General features: G+C 37.4%; 1 protein-coding gene across 5 annotated transcripts in view; it reads right to left on the bottom strand.

The window, feature by feature from the left end:
- INPP4B (inositol polyphosphate-4-phosphatase type II B) overlaps positions 1 to 20,140 on the bottom strand; it is a 752,704-nt gene that overhangs the window by 601,481 nt on the left and 131,083 nt on the right. For all 5 annotated transcript variants that reach the window (XM_061192573.1, XM_061192572.1, XM_061192579.1 and 2 more), the window contains exon 3: positions 10,166 to 10,228. The gene's annotated coding sequence lies outside the window, so the exon portion shown is untranslated. The remainder of the gene's footprint in view (positions 1 to 10,165; positions 10,229 to 20,140) is intronic.

Here is a 20,140-nt window from a genome sequence, read left to right as displayed (position 1 = left end):
TAAACTCTTTATGACCTCACTTTGAAAGTCCCATAGCATCACTTTGGCAGTACTGCTCTGCTCGTTAGAACAGACACGAATCCACTCAGGTTCAAAGGAAGGGAAAATAGTCTTCACTTCTTGGTGGGGAGTGCCAAGGAGGTTCGGGAGGAGCACGTGGTTTAGAAATATTGCTGTAGCCATTTTTGCAAAATAATCCATCACTGTTAGATAACATAGTTTAGGCTTCCAATGATAGAAACCTTAGTCAAACCAAACTAACAACAAAATAGGAATTTATTGTTTTAAGAAACCAGTAAGCTTAAAGTTTCAAGTATGGCTGGATCCAGCGGCTCAAATGATATAGTTGCAACTTTCTCATACTTGTTCATTCATTCTATGTTTCTTGTCTCTTTCTTGTGTGTCTGTCTGTCTGTCGGTCTCTCTCTCTTTCCCCACCCCCAACTGTCCCATTATCCTCTCCAACTGGCAGAACAAAAGATTACTGGCAACTCTAAGTCAATATCCTGATAATTTTTGATCCTAAAGGAAGAATCTTTCTCTTGTATAACAAGTTCGTGGAAGAACAGTGATTAATTTTGTTCAGGTCACAAACCCACCCCCTGTCCAACCACTGGGTCCTGGGAAATAACGTTCCATAATAGGTCAGGTGAAGGTCCCTAGTCCACCCTAGCAATAAGTTATTTAACCTCAATGCATTTCAGTTTTCTCACGTGTAGAATAAAGATTCTGGTAGATTGACTGTAAAAATGACCCTAAGTCTCCACTCTTCTGTATCCAACCAATTGCAGTGTGATTTTGTAGCTCCTTTCATCCAATGGCAGAGTCTATTTTCCCATCCCTTTATTCCAAGCTAGACTTGAGATTTGCTTGGCCAACAGAATGTGGTCGAAATGGCCCTGTGCTAGTTCTGACTCTTAAGCATTTCTGCTCTTTTTCTCTCTGAACTCTGATACCACCATGAGGACAAGTTCAGTTTAACTGTTGTGGGAACAGAGATTCCACAGAGCAAAGCTAAATCAGCCTAGTTGTCCCAGTCAAAATCACAGACACATGAGAGAATTCAGCCAAGATCAGCAAGACAAACCCACAGCTGACTTTCCAGCTGACTGCAGAGACATGAGCAAACCTGCTAAGACCAGGGTAAACCACCCACATAATCTGCAGACTTGTGCCAATGAATTTTGCTCATTGGGTGTTTGTTCCACAGTATTAATGACAAAACTGAAACAGAGATAACAGTAGGCCCTAATGCTTTGTACCGTGTTTAGAACAGTGCCTGGCATCAAATAAGCAGTCAATAAATATTTGCTGTTATTATTATCCATGACAGCACCACACAGAATGTGTTTCCCAGCTTCCTGAAGAAAATGGAGATGTCTACCACAAGTGTCGTGAGAGCTAACAGAGAATACTGATCTATCAACTTTTTTGCAGTTTTAATAAATTAGTAAGAAAAGTTTCAAAAGCTAAGCATATTCTAATAATGGAAAGTAAGATATTTATTGCCAATGTAGTAAAAGTACATGATCTCCAAAGCCCTTCACACGTCCTGTACAAACATCTAATATCTGACCTATGCACAGCTAACATATCACCAATTAGGTCAAATATCAAACTTCTCCCAGGAAAAAATGGACAGTAACACTTTTATTACATGATTAACTGTCGTTAATGATATTTATATTGCGTCAAAAGTTGGGACAAGAGTAATTTTATCTGCCCTAGTATTTTCAGACATAATAGTTTTATGTCTGATGCTATTTTCAGCTGTAGACTTTAAAAGAATACATGCATTGGTTCCAAGAAAACATTATTATACACCTTACCTTTACAAAAACTGGAGAAGCACATGACTGAGGTTCAACTCCCTGATCACTGTGTGCATATGGTGTGTGTGTGGGGAGCTGGGGTTTGCTTCATGGCTACTCTTCTCTGTCTACCCTCTCTCTCTCTCAGGTAAGTCATTCACCCACTTAAACAGCTTCCGGCAAATTCCATAAGTTTCCAAACTCACGCTGTAACTTCTCTTTTGAACTCAACTCCACATTTCCGTTTCTGTTTGACTTTTGTATTTGGATGTTCTGCCATCTCCTCATCCTCAAAAAATGTGAATTCATTGCCTCTCTGGCCATCACCCACCAAACACATGTATGGTGTTATGTGATCAGACAAGGGAAGGAAATCTCCTAATTCAGTTCCTTACACATAACAAAAGCAGGATGAGTGATAATTCTCACCAATCCTGTTATTACTCCTGTTCTCCAGTTTTGTCTTCATACCCTAGGTATGGCTATGGCAAGTATTATTATCCTACTTTACTGAAGAGGAAAATAATACACCCAGTTGTATAGATCATCAAATATAAAAGTATTGGTGGGTGGGCAGGTAGAGCTGCAAATACACACCGATGAGATTAATAATCACTGTATGAAGAAGGGTAAAAGTTGAGGTTAAATTTTATGGAAGTGCATTTTGAGACCGACTTGATAGAATTAATAGTAGCTAACATATATTAAGTGCTTACTATGTGCCAGTAACTATTACAAGTTAATATTAATATGCTAAGTTAATATTAACATTAACTCAATTATTTATGTATTTTTCTTTAACAGTTTTGTACAATAAACCAATATGAGATCCCCTGGGTTAAATGGCCTGCATTAGGTCAGGCAGCAATAAACTAATAAATCAGCAATCTGGAATCTGAATGCAGACCATCTGGCTCCTGAGAAGTGTCCCTACCACACTCTGCTTTCTGAAATGAAGAATAAGAAGTTGGGGAGGGGAGAAAAAAGTAACAGCAAATGCAAAGTCAACAAGGTAGAAATAAGTCAACCATACACAGGCGTGGGACTCAACCAGGTTGTACGGGCTACGAAGCCACACCTGGGTGAGGAATTGGGTGGAAATGAGGTTGGGAGGATTTGAGATGCAGCAGCAGAGAAGTGGTCTTTGAACGTCAGGCTGAGTTGTTTGGACTTCTGGAACCACCCAAAGGGAACCTGACCCTCTGTCTGCTTTAACTTAATCCGTGTCAACACGCAGGCAAAAGAACAGGTTGAAGAGAAGGCACTGGTGCATGTGAAAGTGGGAGTAAGTTTCTTAATGTGGAGCTAAAACACTTTGAAACTGGCAGCATCTCTCACTCAAAAGACTTCACATACATCTGTGTCATTGAACTATCTGCAAATGATGAAACGAGGGACAGACTGAAGACAGATGCCCTGGTCACATCCCAGTCCTGACCCCCTTCTGGAGGGTTAAGTTCTGGAAGCACAGGGACTGCAATAGCTCGAGCAAGCTGTGTGCTTCCACACCAGGTTCAATGCTGAGAGTGCCTTAACTGAACATCTGGCTAATAATGTACCTTCCATGTATTAATGGCACTTACTCACTGCACCTGCTACATCTGAGGAAATTACATGGGTCAAGTAACGGCAGCATGATTTCAAATGTTTGCCTCATCACCTACAAACATAATCAAAGAATAACAACCACAGTCTTGGGGAAAATCTTGGTAAGTCTTTTTCACTAGCAGTTCTAAAACAGAAAGGCAGAAAATAAGAAACTTGCTGATAATCTCGTAAACCAATAATTCTCAAATATAACAAGTTCAATGTGAAAGGAATGATTTCCTTAGCCCTCTCCCCGAACCAACTAAAACAATTTTTTGAAAATCTTAAAAGTGATAAGGGTGTAACATCTACAACTAGTATATTCCTTGGTAAAACTGGGTTTCAGGACAGGAAATGTTTCCACAATTCTCTTTTCCAGCTTTTGCTAAGGTATTTTTTTAAATGCATTGAAAGCAGAATTTTTCCAGAAGAGTTGTTCCAAATGGGAACCTTTTTTCATACCTTTTTCATAACCATTTAAAAATCTGCTTGGTGCTTAGTCAACTCATAACTAATCACCTGAGACTGAGTTTCAACTGATAACTAAAATCCAGCAGATTAGTCTGGATCTTCCTGGTAATGTGAGTCAGATTTGACCAAATATTAACTGCATTATTTAAAATAACATTACTAGTATCTATTGAACATTGACCAATACTATGACTTTTTATTAATTTCTGGAAAAAAAAAAGCATTTGCTATACTTTTACCTGCCATTTTAAGGACTCGACAATTACGTGTATTATATTTCATGAAAAATCGCATTCTTTTCGTATTTCTGGATTGTTTTCTTTGTCAACTGGTGAGCAAACACCGATAATACTCTTTGGCATCTATCAAAATGTTCTGAGTATCTTGTGACAAGACAGCACAGATCCGAGAGAGTTTAGACATTACTAAGGAGACAGTGCACAGATGTGGATGCTGAAAAATTAATACCACACCATCTTCTGATAGGCTGTAGCTCCAAAAATGCTTCTACAGAAACAGAATGAAACAAGCCCAAAACAAACATATTCGTGCCATCACAGCGTAAATGAATCATAAAGCATTAAAACAGAAATTTCAAGCTTTGGCATCAGGTCCAATTTCTGAGCAATTCCTCAGCCTCACACATATTCTTCACGTCATCTCATTGGTAGAGAGAATACTGGGAGTAAAAGTAACCTGTCACATGTGAACAAAAACAAGTTGAAAAAATATTTAAATATTTTATGATGCTTGTATTCTTCCTCCTCATATCTCAAAAATACTTTTTTAACCTGCAAAACAGGTACTTACTATCCTCAGGTAAGATGTTCTAATGAAGTACCAATTTTGTTACTAATTAAGGCCCCAGGAACCCTAGGAGGCTGCTGCTGACATCTAGTGGCATAATTTTTTAAATGTTATACGCATTAAAAACATAAATCTAGAGAAAGAAAGGGACAGACATGCATACATATGCGCCTGCAAAGTCTAGTGGACAGCCCATGTCACAAATTATTTGCCTCTGCTCACACCACTCTGCCTCCAGTGACGTGCTTCCCCTTCCAAAGTAAGGCTACTACCGCAAAACTGAAGAAAGGAAAACCAACACATCTGCTAAAGCCTTAAAGGAACCGTTTACCCTCACAGTCCTGTGCCTTTTACTGGGAACTGCCAGTTCCCTGGAAGCCCCAATTCCCAAAAGCCCTGTCCCGACCCTAACAGTCTTAATTTTATCTCAACTTCCCAAATAACCACAGTCCGTCCCCAATTTCCACACCTATTAGCATTTAGGTACTTTTAGGGTGCCAGCCTAAAGAGATCTGACTGTAGAGCTGAGCATATGTTATTTCAGACTGCATGTCCACAAACATACCTGCACATTCAAAATGGCCATGAAATCCCTATGCGTGAGATTCAATAATTATTGAAAACTTAAAAATAGCTCTCAGGGACTGCTTTAACGTTTCCAACCATCCACATGAATGATGAAATTGATATTGATGTGAAAAATGGTAAGGAGCAGAGAGATAACTTCTACAAGCAAGTAAAAAGATTTATTCTGTAGCCTCTATATGTCTGTACGTATGTGTGTATAAGGGGTGCATATGTGTGTGTGTAAAACAAGAGAAAGACTCAAGTTCTACCCATACCCCACTCCCCCTAAAGCACTTGTGAGTATAGTAGGTAAACACTGAATTGATGAATGAGGTGGCAAATTACAATATAACTTTTCCCCCCTATTGATTCTAATGTAAGATATGAAATAGGTAGTGTTTTACTCTTAGGCAAAAGTGTCTTTGTGGAGTAGCTCAGGTTAGATTTTCCTCCCATCACATGTGCAAAGTGGTACAAAGCCAATGGGTGATCGAATTAGGCAGTGTCCCTTTGGTGAAGAGAGTGTACTTTTTTTTTTTAATTAATTAATTTTTTTTTTTTTGTCTGCATTGGGTCTTCGTTGCTGGGCGCAGGCTTTCTCTAGTTGCGGCGAGCAGGGGCTATTCTTCGATGCGATGCGCGGGCTTCTCATTGCGGTGGCTTCTCCTGCCATGGAGCACAGGCTCCAGGCACGCGGGCCTCAGCAGTCTCGGCACGCGGGCTCCAGATCGCAGGCACAGCAGCTGTGGCGAATGGGCCTAGTTGCTCCACAGCATGTGGGATCCTCCCGGACCAGGGATCGAACCGTGTCCCCTGCGTTGGCAGGCGGACTCCCAACCACTGCGCCAGCAGAGAAGTCCGGGAGTGTATCTCAAGAGCTGAAAATTATTTGCCTTATAAATCAGTATATTTGAATTTAGATTTTATTCACATTGAAAAGATATGATAAAGGGAGAGAAGGTTCTCAAGTTAGTCCTAATTAATACAAAACATTGCTAAATTATAATTCTCATAGTACAAAGGAATCTTCTAGCCTTTTAAATATTCCTTTGGTGGAAATCTTAGAGATGCAAGGACCTCATTCATTCAAAGTCTATTTCACTCACAAGTAGGAGTAAAAGTAGATGACAGAAGGATCTTCCTTACAGTCACACTGAAGGAAAAAAAGTCCCATGTCTGTGTGTGTATCTTTACACATAATAAAGTTCTATATGTACATATACATACATATTTAAACACACGCACACAAGAGAGCTACTACAGAGCAATATACGCAAATCAGTGACAGTGTGACAGATAGTGTATCTAGGTTACTTTACGGACTAAATGTGGGTTAAGGAAGAGAAATAGTTGTAGCACGATGAGGAACTCAGAAAGCCCCCTAAAGAACAGTTTTAAGGTTATGTAGGCTTTGGAATAAGGAAAAAGAAGACTGGGCATTCCGAGTGGAGTTATCAGCATAAGGAAAGACAAGAATGTTTAGGGTATACAGTGTAGTAAGAGAGAAACCAATACGGTAAGCAACAGATGTGGGGAGTCGATGCAAGAACTTGAACATTAGCAGGAGACAATTCTAGACAATGCTATGGCTTCTATATGACTATTCCATTAAGACTATTCTTGGGAGTTTTCTTTAAAGTTTTAAAAAGATGGAGTATCCCACAGAATCTAATACTCAGAAGAGGAAAGAGTACCAAGAACTTTGGCAAATGATGAAAATCATAAAAAAACAAAAAAGGCAGATTCATAAAAATGATCATAATAACTCTTCCTCATATAAAGTCCTCTTTAAGAATTACTTTTTAATCACTTCTCAATGAAAGTGTTCAATGATTTGTTCTCTGACTTTCAGTTTAAATTCTCTTTGGGAGCATATATGCCTGATGTTATAGCTCTATTTCTGTAAAGCCTTGTGTCTATCCTATGTGAATTAGTCCAAACATCGTGACAATTACATCACCCCTTTCATCACATGTGTAGAGATATTTGTAACTCTCATTGTAATTCATGGTCATTAACTTATTAATCAACCTGAAAATCTGACGCTTTACTTTCCATTGTTACTTTATAGTAGTTTATTAAAAATAATATAAAATATAATTTGTAATAAGCTCTTAAAATATCAGAAGAATTTTATCCTTTAAAAAAATTTTCAATGTGTACTACATCTACAAAATATTCTACAGCCAATAATAATAAACCGCAATGAAACCAATCTCTAAACAACATATTTATACCTTTTTTCTTAGTGCCCTAGAACATAAAGAACACTGTATACTAACTAGCCTTATGACAGTTTATTTTCAGTTCTCAAAAATGTATTTAGAGTACATCAAAAAACTGCTGAACCCTTAATATCCCATTTCACTTTCCTACAGGGAAGTTAAATATATATGAGAATAATACTTAATATTCCTACATAATACAAATAAATTACAAACATGAAATTTTCTTAATTGAAATTCAACTTATTTCCAGGATATATAAACCTGTGTAAAAATAGAACAGAATAATGGTCTCTGTTTCTGTGCATAATCTTACTAGGTATAGAGAAGGATATTTTAACCCAACTAGGTAAAGTTGCCTCTATTTTGGGGTAACAAAATTAAGACTATTGTGACCAACAGACATCAATAACTTTACATAACGAAACACTACATGAAAACTTATTTTAGACCCTTTTTGAAAAAGTCAAATGTAGAACTTTCAGGTATCTGCACACACAAAAGTACCTGTTAACCCAAAAGATTGCTCTCCAAGCCCCATTGCCAGAGTTAATGGTACACAAAATGAGTGTGTTAGTCATCACATGCAACTGAGAAAGGCTGAATGGTCCCATTTGTCCAAAAATAGCACCTTCACTAATATGCCTTGAACTACTATTTAAACACTGAAATTTAAATGCTCCCATTTAGGATAATAGAGACAGAGCATCAGAACATTAGCACTCTTTGCCTTATTAACAGGAATATTTTATAAAGTTGCAGACACCCCTATTTCAATGAGTCCAAAGGACCAACCTAAAGAGGTGATGACATGAACACCATTTCTCACACCCCAGTTACTCCTTCCTACCCAACTCCCAACCTCCACACAAAAGTCAGCATCCTAGAGTATAACCTCTTTGGGAGTGTTATCAGACCAAAGCGCTTGGACTGCCAGTATACAGAACTGGTTCTTTACTGGCACATCAGGGAGAAGCAAACTTTGTTACTCCGGGTACATGACGCTGGACATTCTGCCATATTAATGGGAATTTCCCTCCTACACCCCAAATCTTTCTTTGCTACATTCAGTTCGAAGTTTATCCCTATCTTAAATAAATGAAATCAAAGCCTAATAAAATTGAATGTATTAGTATATACATACCTCTAAAAAAAGAAAAATTTCACATGAGTGCATCCTGGGTAGTCTGTGCTTCCTCTCTTCATCCTTATTTTCATTCTAAAGGGCATGGATCCTTGACCCTCTTCATTAGCTCCATCTTACTCAGTGTGTTTCCTTCTCTGTCTTTACTGTGTCATCTTCTACTGATTCCGTCTCAACCAGCATTTTTCTACCATACATCTCCCTATGCTTGTATCACAGCACTCAGCTTCAACCTCTTCCACATACTGTCTAGGTATTAGTTCTCATTATAATGCCTCTCTTTAGGGAGTCACAGTTAATAGTTCTAAGCTAAAGGAAACCCTCCATTGATTTCATTAACCATTTAAAAATATCTTATAGTTTGACTTACCATTTTAGTATAGTGTGCCTACAATTTAAAATCACCATTACAGGAGAGAAGCTACTTCCTTAAGGGGTTTACACCTCCCTTGAAGCATTAACTAAAAGCCAAAAATAAGTAGAAACACCCCAGTTTGTATTTCAACCTAAATATATTTTTGCTCCACTGCAAATTAAAGTTCATAAAACAGTTTTCTGCTGATGTCCATTAAATTCAAATGCTTCCTTTGTTTCAGCGCTCATTTGTTTTATAGGAATTCGACAATTTGTCAAAAATAGAACCCAGTTAGTTCCAATTAGTATGTGACCTAGTACACATTTCAACAAATCCAGTATGTGTGTTGATATATACAAAGCGACATCATATCTTCATAGTTATATAAGCAGATAGTATTGATAGATGGGCTTAGTTCCCACCACAATTCTAACTTTTCAGAAACTTTTCTATTAAAAACTCTCTTGAGACATCACCTTTATTCATAAATCATACACACATTTTATATCTGCATCTACGCTCCACTTTGCTTACACGTATATGTCATTAGAAAATTTGCATGATTGTTCATATTCTTAGGCTAACATATATAAACAAAACACATAGCAATTGGAAAACTTAGCAACTAAATATGCAATCGTTGAGTATAATCAGGCATGCTATTCAACAACTGTATGATAATTCAATCTTTCCAAAGAAAATATATGTTTTGTGTAAGAGTGTCTTCGTCAAACTCGATGAAGTTTTTCTAGGAATTTGTACTGAACTTTTTTGTCTATTAAAAAAATAATATGTAAAGCCATCTGACTGATGCTTAAATAAGAGGAAAATTTTAATTAACAGAATCTGATTCTCTTATTGTCTACCATTTGTAAATGTAATACACTAATTGGACCTATTTCCAAACAAAGAGAGTACAATCTTCTAGTCAAGATCCTATCCACACATTAACATAAATGCAAGAGTAGTGTCGGAAAATTAATCATTAACCACAGTGCTTCAAGCTAATATATATTTTAAAATTTACTGGTCACTTCCTAAATATGATGGTCATCAAAAATCATTCCTTTTACTTTTCAGATAATGATTTACTTTTTTGATGGATTATTCAATAGTTAAAACCAGTAATCAAGAAAAACCAACCAGTTGAATATATCAGAGTTAAACAGACTAATATATATACTAAAATAAGCATTACCTTGGTCTGATTTTTCATAAAGGATAGCAGATCTCTTGCCAGGTGACACCATTTCTTTGGGTTCTGTGGGTAAAAAGAAAAGAGATTAATAAAAACAACCTTTCTTTTCACCCTTTAAATGCTTCTTAAAAAGATTTATTAGTAATAAAGGTCAGAGAAGAAAATCATTTAACAAAATATTCAGCTCCATTCAGCAGCTGCCTTGGGAACCACTTGCTTTAAATGACAAATAACTTCCCCAAAGGTCCCCTCTCCCCCGCAGCTGAAAACAAGGGTGACTGCCACAGATCCTCAGCCCTGTTTTCTTTGCTTCTATCTCTTTTCTCACATGGGAACAAGACTAGCACTCGAGCAAGGAAAAGAATTAGCTTCAATCATTTCAAAAGATAAGATGTAATCCATGTTGGGACAGAACATTTACTTGGAATGCAACAGACTGAAATGGAATTTGCAATTATCTAACTTAGTTTCCTCCCTCCCCCAGTGAGTATGGCTTTTAAAATATTCGTGCAAGTTTGGGTGTTTTTCTATTCTGTCTTTCCACAAAAATGATAAAATGAGATATTGTGGATTGACATGGTAAATAATTGCAGATTACCCTCCTTAGGAGCTGCAATTTTAGAGCTTTTCTATGCTGCACTGAGGAGAAAAGTACTTTATAGGAGTCAAAAATTATGAAAATATACCTTATTCCTTCCCTTAGCATATAACCATCTTGAGGAGTGTCCCATAAAAGATTTTACTGCATCATTATCTGAATGTTCAGATTGCTGGATGAGAAATTCAAGTCTAAGCCATAGCTCTCCAGGAAGGACTATCACATAGATAGGTAAGAATTTTAAATTCACCCCTTAAGAAAGTTATTTGACTGAAGAAATGTTAACAGTTAAAAGCAATGTTGATTATTTGACTGTAACAGTCATTATAAGAACAGTCATATAACTGCAATCACCAAAACATCTTACTAGCTGTGTGAACTTAGGCAAGGAAATTAAACTCTGTAAACCTTCCTTTCTCATCTGTAATATCGGAATGCTAATTCTTTCTACTTCATAGAACTGACAGGATAAATAGGTGAGATAAATACACAGAAAGGACACAGAATTAATGAATGTTAGCCAATATAATTATGAACATCACTATTACTATTATTATCATTGTTCTTTTAAAAAAAAAATCTTGCAACCCCTTTGAAAATCACTGCCCTGGTGAGCCACATGGTGGAATGATTAAAATCCTACCATACTGGATGTTACTTAATTTGCTGATTTATTAGTCACACTCTGTGATGGCAAAGGAAATAAAGAGTTGTTTTAGATCTTTGGGCCGGTAAGGGAAAAAGATTAAACAGCATTTCAGGAGAATGAGTAACCTGTCATTCCACTGCAGTAGCTTCCCTTGACTTTGCTGGGGATTTTAATTTAAAGATGTCCTCCAAGAAACTGGGATACTTCAAGATTCACTTAAAGCAACTGACCCCTGTCTGCTCTTGTAAATACTGAATCCAATTCAGAAAACATCTACTGAGCTCCGATTGCAAGGAAGAGTATACCACAGACTTTACAGAAACCATTATAAATAGAAAGGACTCAAGAAAAACAGTTTAGTGGAAGAAACGTTTGTAAGTAATTCATGAAAAAACCATCATTAAACAACATACAAGACCCATATATATGTTGTCTACAAGAGACCCACTTCAGACCTAGAGACACATACAGATTGAAAGTGAGGGGATGGAAAAAGATATTCCATGCAAATGGAAATCAAAAGAAAGCTGGAGTAGCAATTCTCATATCAGACAAAATAGACTTTAAAACAGAGACTATTACAAGAGACAAAGAAGGACACTACATAATGATCAAGGGATCAATCCAAGAAGAAGATATAACAACTGTAAATATTTATGCACCCAACATAGGAGCACCACAATTATAAGGGAAATACTAACAGCCATAAAAGGGGAAATCAACAGTAACACAATCATAGTAGGGGACTTTAAAACCCCACTTTCACCAATGGACAGATCATCCAAACAGAAAATTAATAAGGAAACACAAGCTTTAAATGACACAATAGACCAGATAGATTTACTTGATATTTATAGGACATTCCATCCCAAAACAGCAGATTACACATTCTACTCAAGTGCCCATGGAACATTCTCCAGGATAGATCACAACTCGGGTCACAAATCAAGCCTTGGTAAATTTAAGAAAATTGAAAACATATCAAGTATCTTTTCTGACCACAACGCTATGAGACTAGATATCAATTACAGGAAAAACTCTGTAATAAATACAAACACATGGAGGCTAAACCACACACGACTTAATAACCAAGAGATCACTGAAGAAATCAAAGAGGGAATCAAAAAATACCTAGAAACAAAAGACAATGAACACACAATGGCCCAAAACCTATGGCATGCAGCAAAAGCAGTTCTAAGAGGGAAGTTTATAGCAATACAATCCTACCTTAAGAAATAAGAAACAACTCAAATAAACAACCTAACCTTACACCTAAAGCAATTAGAGAAGGAAGAACAAAAAAACCCCAAAGTTAGCAGAAGGAAAGAAATCATAAAGATCAGATCACAAATAAATGAAAAAGAAACGAAGGATAGCAAAGATCAATAAAACTAAAAGCTGCTTCTTTGAGAAGATAAACAAAATTGATAAACCATTAGCCAGACTTATCAAGAAAAAAAGGGAGAAAACTCAAATCAATAGAATTAGAAATGAAAAAGGAGACGTAACAACTGACACTGCAGAAATACAAAGGATCATGAGAGATTACTACAAGCAACTATATGCTAGTTACTACAAGCAACTATATACTAAATGGACAACCTGGAAGAAATGGACAAATGCTTAGAAATGCACAACGTTCCAAGACGGAACCAGGAAGAAATAGAAAATATAAACAGACCAATCACAAGCACTGAAATTGAAACTGTGATTAAAAATCTTCCAACAAACAAAAGCCCAGGACCAGATGGCTTCACAGGCGAATTCTATCAAACATTTACAGAAGAGCTAACACCTATCCTTCTCAAACTCTTCCAAAATATAGCAGAGGGAGGAACACCCCCAAACTCATTCTACGAGGCCACCATCACTCTGATACGCAAACCAGACAAAGATGTCACAAAGAAAGAAAATTAAAGGCCAATATCACTGATGAACATAGATGCAAAGATCCTCAACAAACGACTAGCAAACAGAATCCAACAGCACATTAAAAGGATCATACACTATGATCAAGTGGGGTTTATCCCAGGAATGCAAGGATTCTTCAATATACGCAAATCAATCAATGTGATACACCATATTAACAAATTGAAGGAGAAAAACCATATGATCATCTCAATAGATGCAGAGAAAGCTTTCAACAAAATTCAACACCCATTTATGATAAAAACCCTCCAGAAAGTAGGCATAGAGGGAACTTTCCTCAACATAATAAAGGCCATATATGACAAACCCACAGCCAACATCGTCCTCAATGGTGAAAAACTGAAACCATTTCCACTAAGATCAGGAACAAGACAAGGTTGCCCACTCTCACCACTATTATTCATCATAGTTTTGGAAGTTTTAGCCACAGCAATCAGAGAAGAAAAAGAAATAAAAGGAATCCAAATCGGAAGAGAAGAATTAAAGTTGTCACTGTTTGCAGATGACATGATACTATACATAGAGAATCCTAAAGATGCTACCACAAAACTACTAGAGCTAATCAATGAATTTGGTAAAGTAGCAGGATACAAAATTAATACACAGAAATGTCTTGCATTCCTATACACTAATGATGAAAAATCTGAAAGTGAAATTAAGAAAACACTCCCATTTACCATTGCAACAAAAAGAATAAAATAGCTAGGAATAAACCTACCTAAGGAGACAAAAGACCTGTATGCAGAAAATTATAAGACACTGATGAAAGAAATTAAAGATGATACCAACAGATGGAGAGAGATACCATGTTCTTGGATTGGAAGAATCAACACTGTGAAAATGACTCTACTACCCAAAGCAATCTACAGATTCAATGCAATCCCTATCAAACTACCACTGGCATTTTTCACAGAACTAGAACAAAAAATTTCACAATTTGTATGCAAACACAAAAGACCCCAAATAACCAAAGCAATCTTCAGAAAGAAAGACGGAGCTGGAGGAATCAGGCTCCCTGACTTCAGTCTATACTACAAAGCTACAGTAATCAAGACAATATGGTACTGGCACAAAACAGTAATATAGATCAATGGAACAGGATAGAAAGCCCAGAGATAAACCCATGCACATATTGTCACCTTATCTTTGATAAAGGAGGCAAGCATATACAATGGAGAAAAGACAGCCTCTTCAATAAGTGGTGCTGGGAAAACTGGACAGCTACATGTAAAAGAATGAAATTAGAACACTCCCTAACACCATACACAAAAATGAACTCAAAATGGATTAAAGACCTAAATGTAAGGCCAGACACCATCAAACTCTTAGAGGAAAACATAGGCAGAACACTCTATGACATAAATCACAGCAAGATCCTTTTTGACCCACCTCCTAGAGAAATGGAAATAAAAACAAAAATAAACAAATGGGACCTGATGAAACTTAAAAGCTTTTGCACAGCAAAGGAAACCATAAAGAAGATGAAAAGACAACCCTCAGAATGGGAGAAAATATTTGCAAATGAAGTAACTGACAACGGATTAATCTCCAAAACATACAAGCAACTCATGCAGCTGAATACCAAAAAAGCAAACAACCCAATCCAAAAATGGGCAGAAAACCTACATAGACATTTCTCCAAAGAAGATATATAGATTGCCAACGAACACATGAAAGAATGCTCAACATCATTAATCATTAGAGAAATGCAAATCAAAACTACAATGAGATATCATCTCACACTGGTCAGAATGGCCATCATCAAAATATGAACAAACAATAAATGCTGGAGAGGGTGTGGAGAAAAGGGAACCCTCTTGCACTGTTGGTGGGAATGTAAATTGATACAGCCACTATGGAGAACAGTATGGAGGTTCCTTAAAAATCTAAAAATAGAAGTACCATACGACCCAGCAATCCCACTACTGGGCATATACCCTGAGAAAACCATAATTCAAAAAGAGTCATGTACTCAAATGTTCATTGCAGCTCTATTTACAATAGTCAGGACATGGAAGCAACCTAAGTGTCCATCAACAGATGAATGGATAAAGAAGATGTGGCACATATATACAATGGAATATTACTCAGCCATAAAAAGGAATGAAACTGAGTTATTTGTAGTGAGGTGGATGGACCTAGAGTCTGTCATACAGAGTGAAGTAAGTCAGAAAGAGAAAAACAAATACCATATGCTAACACATATATATGGAATCTAAAAAAAAAGAAAAAAAGAACAAAAAAATGGTCAGAAGAACCTAGGGGCAAGACAGTAATAAAGATGAAGACCTACTAGAGAATGGACTTGAGGATACGGGGAGGTGGAAGGGTAAGCTGGGACAAAGTGAGAGAGTGGCATGGACATATATACACTACCAAATGTAAAATAGATAGCTAGTGGGAAGCAGTCGCATAGCACAGGGAGATCAGCTCGGTGCTTTGTGACCAGCTAGAAGGATGGGATAGGGAGGGTGAGAGGGAGGGAGACGCAAAAGCGAAGAGATATGGGGATATATGTATATGTATAACTGATTCACTTTGTTATAAAGCAGAAACTTACACACCATTGTAAAGCAATTATACTCCAATAAAGATGTTAAAAAAACAACAACAACAACATACAATGTGTTGAAGCAACAGAACAAATTGAAAGAATATTCTGCAGTTAGGAAAGGGTCATTTAAAAAATAACCATATGACATCACTTATACGTGGAATCTAAAAAATGATACAAATGAACCTATTTACAAAACATAAATGGACTCACAGACATAGAAAACAAACTTACGGTTACCAAAGGGGAAAGGGGGGTGGGGGGAGGGGTAAATTAGGAGTTTGGGATTAACATACACACACTACTGTATATAAAATAGATAACCAACAAGGACCTACTGTATAGCACAGGGAACTCTACTCACTGCTCTGTAATAAGCTATATGGGAAAAGAATCTGAAAAAGAATAGACATATGTATATGCATAACTGAATCACTTTGGTGCTGTACACCTGAAACTAACACAACATTGTAAATTGTAACACAACATTGTAAATCAATTATGCTCCAATATAAAATAAAATTATTTTTTAAAATAATAATAAATAAATAATCTTTAAAAAAAATTCAATCAGAATAACTGAACTGATGTACACTCACTGACCATCAGTCCTGTTTGGTCTAAGAAAATTTCACAGGAGGGAAGGACTTGGAAAGACTAAGTCTGTCAGGCAGGTAAGTAGGGATGGAAGTTAAGATGACATTACATGGAGTTAAGGGTAGACCCTTAATCTAATATGACTGGTGTCCTCATAAGATGAGACACAAATACAAACATACACACAGACAGGAGAATACCACGTGAAGAAAAAGACACAGAGGGAGATGTCCATGTAACTAGGGAGGCAGAGATGTGCTTACAAGCCAAGGAATGCAAGGATTGCCGGCAACACCAGAAGGTGAGAAAGTCATGATCCCCTAGCGCTTTCAGAGAGAACATGGCCCTGTTGACATCTTGACTTTGGACTTCTAGCCTCCAGAACTGTGAGAGAATAAATGTCTCCTGTTCTAAGCTACCCAGGTTGTGGTAGTTTGTTACAGCAGCCCGAGGAAACTAATGCAACATCTTTTGAGCCAATAAGAATTAGGCCTTTACCCATACCCTGAACACCTGAGGCTTAAAAAACTTATAGTTACATTGATTCACCATAGTCTCAATTTAGAAATTAGAATACCCAGCTACATATAAAAAGCTGACTTGAACTTCAAATTGTCTACCCTCCATAGCTAGGATCTGCTGCAGTGGAAACCAGCAGCCAGTGAAGAAGGTCCCCTTTTGTTTCTCCAGGTCCTCCCTCCCCAGCCAGTTAACCTTGATTCCAATGCCTCTGGAATATGGGAGTGGAGTGAAAGAGGGGAGGTGGGGACAGAAGTGGTCAATGGAGAAGGAAAGGTGACTTTCTGGTCACTGATCTAAGTGGGCTGCTATATATTTAACGCTGATTCTTAACCAATGGATGCTTTTCCAGGTTCTTCAGTGATTGCTCCCTCTTCTCCAATCACTGGGGACCTTTCATCTGTACAACCCTTGATGGGAGTCATACATCTCACTTTATCACTTACTACATCCTCAGCTCCAAGTGACACCTTCAGCTTCTATCTGCTGAGACCAGCTCAGCCTCAGGGCAGCCTTTGGGGACAGGACCTAGACAGCCTCATGATGACGTCCATGTTCACTGCACACATCTGCTCCACAGGGAACTCTCCAGCAAACCCTGGGAAAATGGGCTAATCCCAATTCAGCCTCTTTCCTTTGTTCTACCATGAGCTGATCACTAGCTCATCTCCTGGCCTTTACGTTCATTAGAAACCAGCACTGTCTCTACTGCCACCTCCAAGACTTCAAGGAATACATATTAAACTCTCACTGAGTCTCCTTGATGCACCTCTTTCTAGCACTTAGAGGGGAAAAGTGGAAGTGCTACACAACCTGCCTCCTTGTGGACATGGCTAGTGAAGCCTCAGTTCACTAAAAAGAAATCTGCCTTTAATTTCCAGATCCCCCACCCCTTTTGTATTGGGAATGTAGGGGTCATCCAACTAGCTCTCATGCTCCTACGAGGGAATTTCTACAAGGTAATGTATCTCATATATCACTTTGGTGTCTGATAGCCATTGCCTTAAGAGGTCAAAATTTTCCAATTTTATAGCCTGTGATATTAGTTTTCATAATTTGAGCTTTAAAAGACCCATGGGGGAAGCAGCTACAAATTGTAAGATATGTCTACTGGATTTTTTTTTAAGTTTCCTGAACAGTCCATGAATTTTACATTGTTCTTCAATATAACTTCTCCTTTTCAGTCAAGAAGGTGCTCAATGGCTCCCATGTTCTTCTCTCCCAGTTCCTTTTCTCCATGTCTATTCCTTCTGCTTGTGGTTCAATTCTTACTTTTCAGCACCTTCAAATTTACTGCCTTATTAAAGCTTTAATGCCAACTTCTCCAGAAAATGATCCCCAGGTACTTTGGACTCTGTTGATTTTATCATTCTCTGACCTTGTACACCAATTATAATCAATGCCTATAACTTATATTGCCTTTTTGGGTTGTCTTGTGCTGTCACGTCTTCCCAACTATATTTTAAGTTCCTAAAAGACCGTTATTGTATCTTGTGCTTCTCACCTATCCCCGTCAGTGCTTAATTCAATACCCAGCACATGGGAAGGAGAGTCCTAATAAGAACATAGTCACTTGCTATGTATTAAATATCTATTAACCAATATAAGACAGAGCTAACATGCAGCATAAATATCTCACCATGTTCTGTGATAGAAATTGCATAACAAATCCCTATTGTTGTGAAAAATTTAAAGAACATTTGAACAAATATGTCAGATAGGAAGGAGGCAGAGGGAAATGATAAATGAGAGAGAAGATAGGCCATCATATAACAAGGGTGCTATTATTTGGAAATATATCTACATTTAATACTTTTGCATTTTTCTATGTCTGACCTCACCTGTCTGCCAGGGGTAGCACTTGCCTCAAGAAGGATTAGGATTGTTACAAGATAAATAAAATAAGAAAGGTGTTTAGAGTTTGACATCTAGCAAGAATTCTTGGTCCAGAGCAAGACTATAGTCTTGTAGATCAAGCTTTCCTTAGAGAAAACAGGATTTTAAAGAACACAATCTTTGCTGTCATTAACATATTGGAAGTCGGACCTAGAGAACCAGATCACAGAGTTCTGCAATGTCAAGAGCGCAGAAAATATAGGGTATGATGTAAAGGATATGCAAAACTACCCTGGGTTCAAGAGTCGTATGGAGAAGATAGAAGAGAAAAGGGTCAAACATCGAGTCATTATTTTCCTTCTCTAAGTTTAAACCCCACATGAACATGGTAATAGGAGCATTAGGACTAACAGACTACCTTCCAGGGCACAGACTGGAGAGAACTCTGAGAAAACCAGCATTCAGCATTTAACATGACATAGAAGCAATTAGGGGGCATTAGAGGAGGGAGGGAAGCTTCTACAGACATGAACCTGAGACAGAATCCCATTATCCTATAGCCAACGTGTGGCATCTCAAGGAGACATAAGTTCCCAAGGGCCCTGAGTAGGGGACACAAGAGTCCTGAGTGGGCATGGCCCCCCATTCCCCTCCCCCAAAATGAGATCATAAGAGGCCCATTGCCCCCACTCCAAGTCACAGTGCCATAGGGGAAAAGTAGAAGAAAGGAAAAAAATCTGAAAGCACAACCATTTACCCAAAAGTTGTCTGAGTCACCCACCCCTAAAAGGAACTAAAAAGGTAAAAAGGAACTAAAAGGTATCTAGTCCAGTGTCATCATTTTTCAGATGAGAAAACTAAAGGCCAGACTCATTTACTCAAGAGTGTGATGCAAGTAAGGACAGACCAGAGGCAATAATTTCAATTTTACTAGCACCTACTGAAATGTTAAAACGCCTTCCTACTCTCTCACCTAGAGTCCAGCTTTTCTTTTTATTATGAATATCAATTAATGCTACCATTCAGTTAATATTTTAAAACAAAAATTCCAATAATATTTTTAAATAAAAATAAGTATGGAGACAATAATTTTAAATCCCTTTCTTTTAATGAGTAATGAAATAGATTTAAAATTAAACTAACAAATATTGAGTCTGCAGAAAAATTATTAGTTTTATTTAATTAGTAAATTTAGCAAGGTTACTGAATTAGGGTCATTGTACAAAAATCAATTGTGTTACCATATAACAACAAACAAACAAAACATAGAAATTATACATTATTAAAATAGAA

The sequence above is a fragment of the Eubalaena glacialis genome, chromosome 5 (assembly GCF_028564815.1).
Source record: "Eubalaena glacialis isolate mEubGla1 chromosome 5, mEubGla1.1.hap2.+ XY, whole genome shotgun sequence".
Lineage (NCBI taxonomy): Eukaryota > Metazoa > Chordata > Mammalia > Artiodactyla > Balaenidae > Eubalaena > Eubalaena glacialis.
Note: the sequence above shows the minus strand (reverse complement) of the source record. Positions and strands in the feature narration are given on the sequence as shown.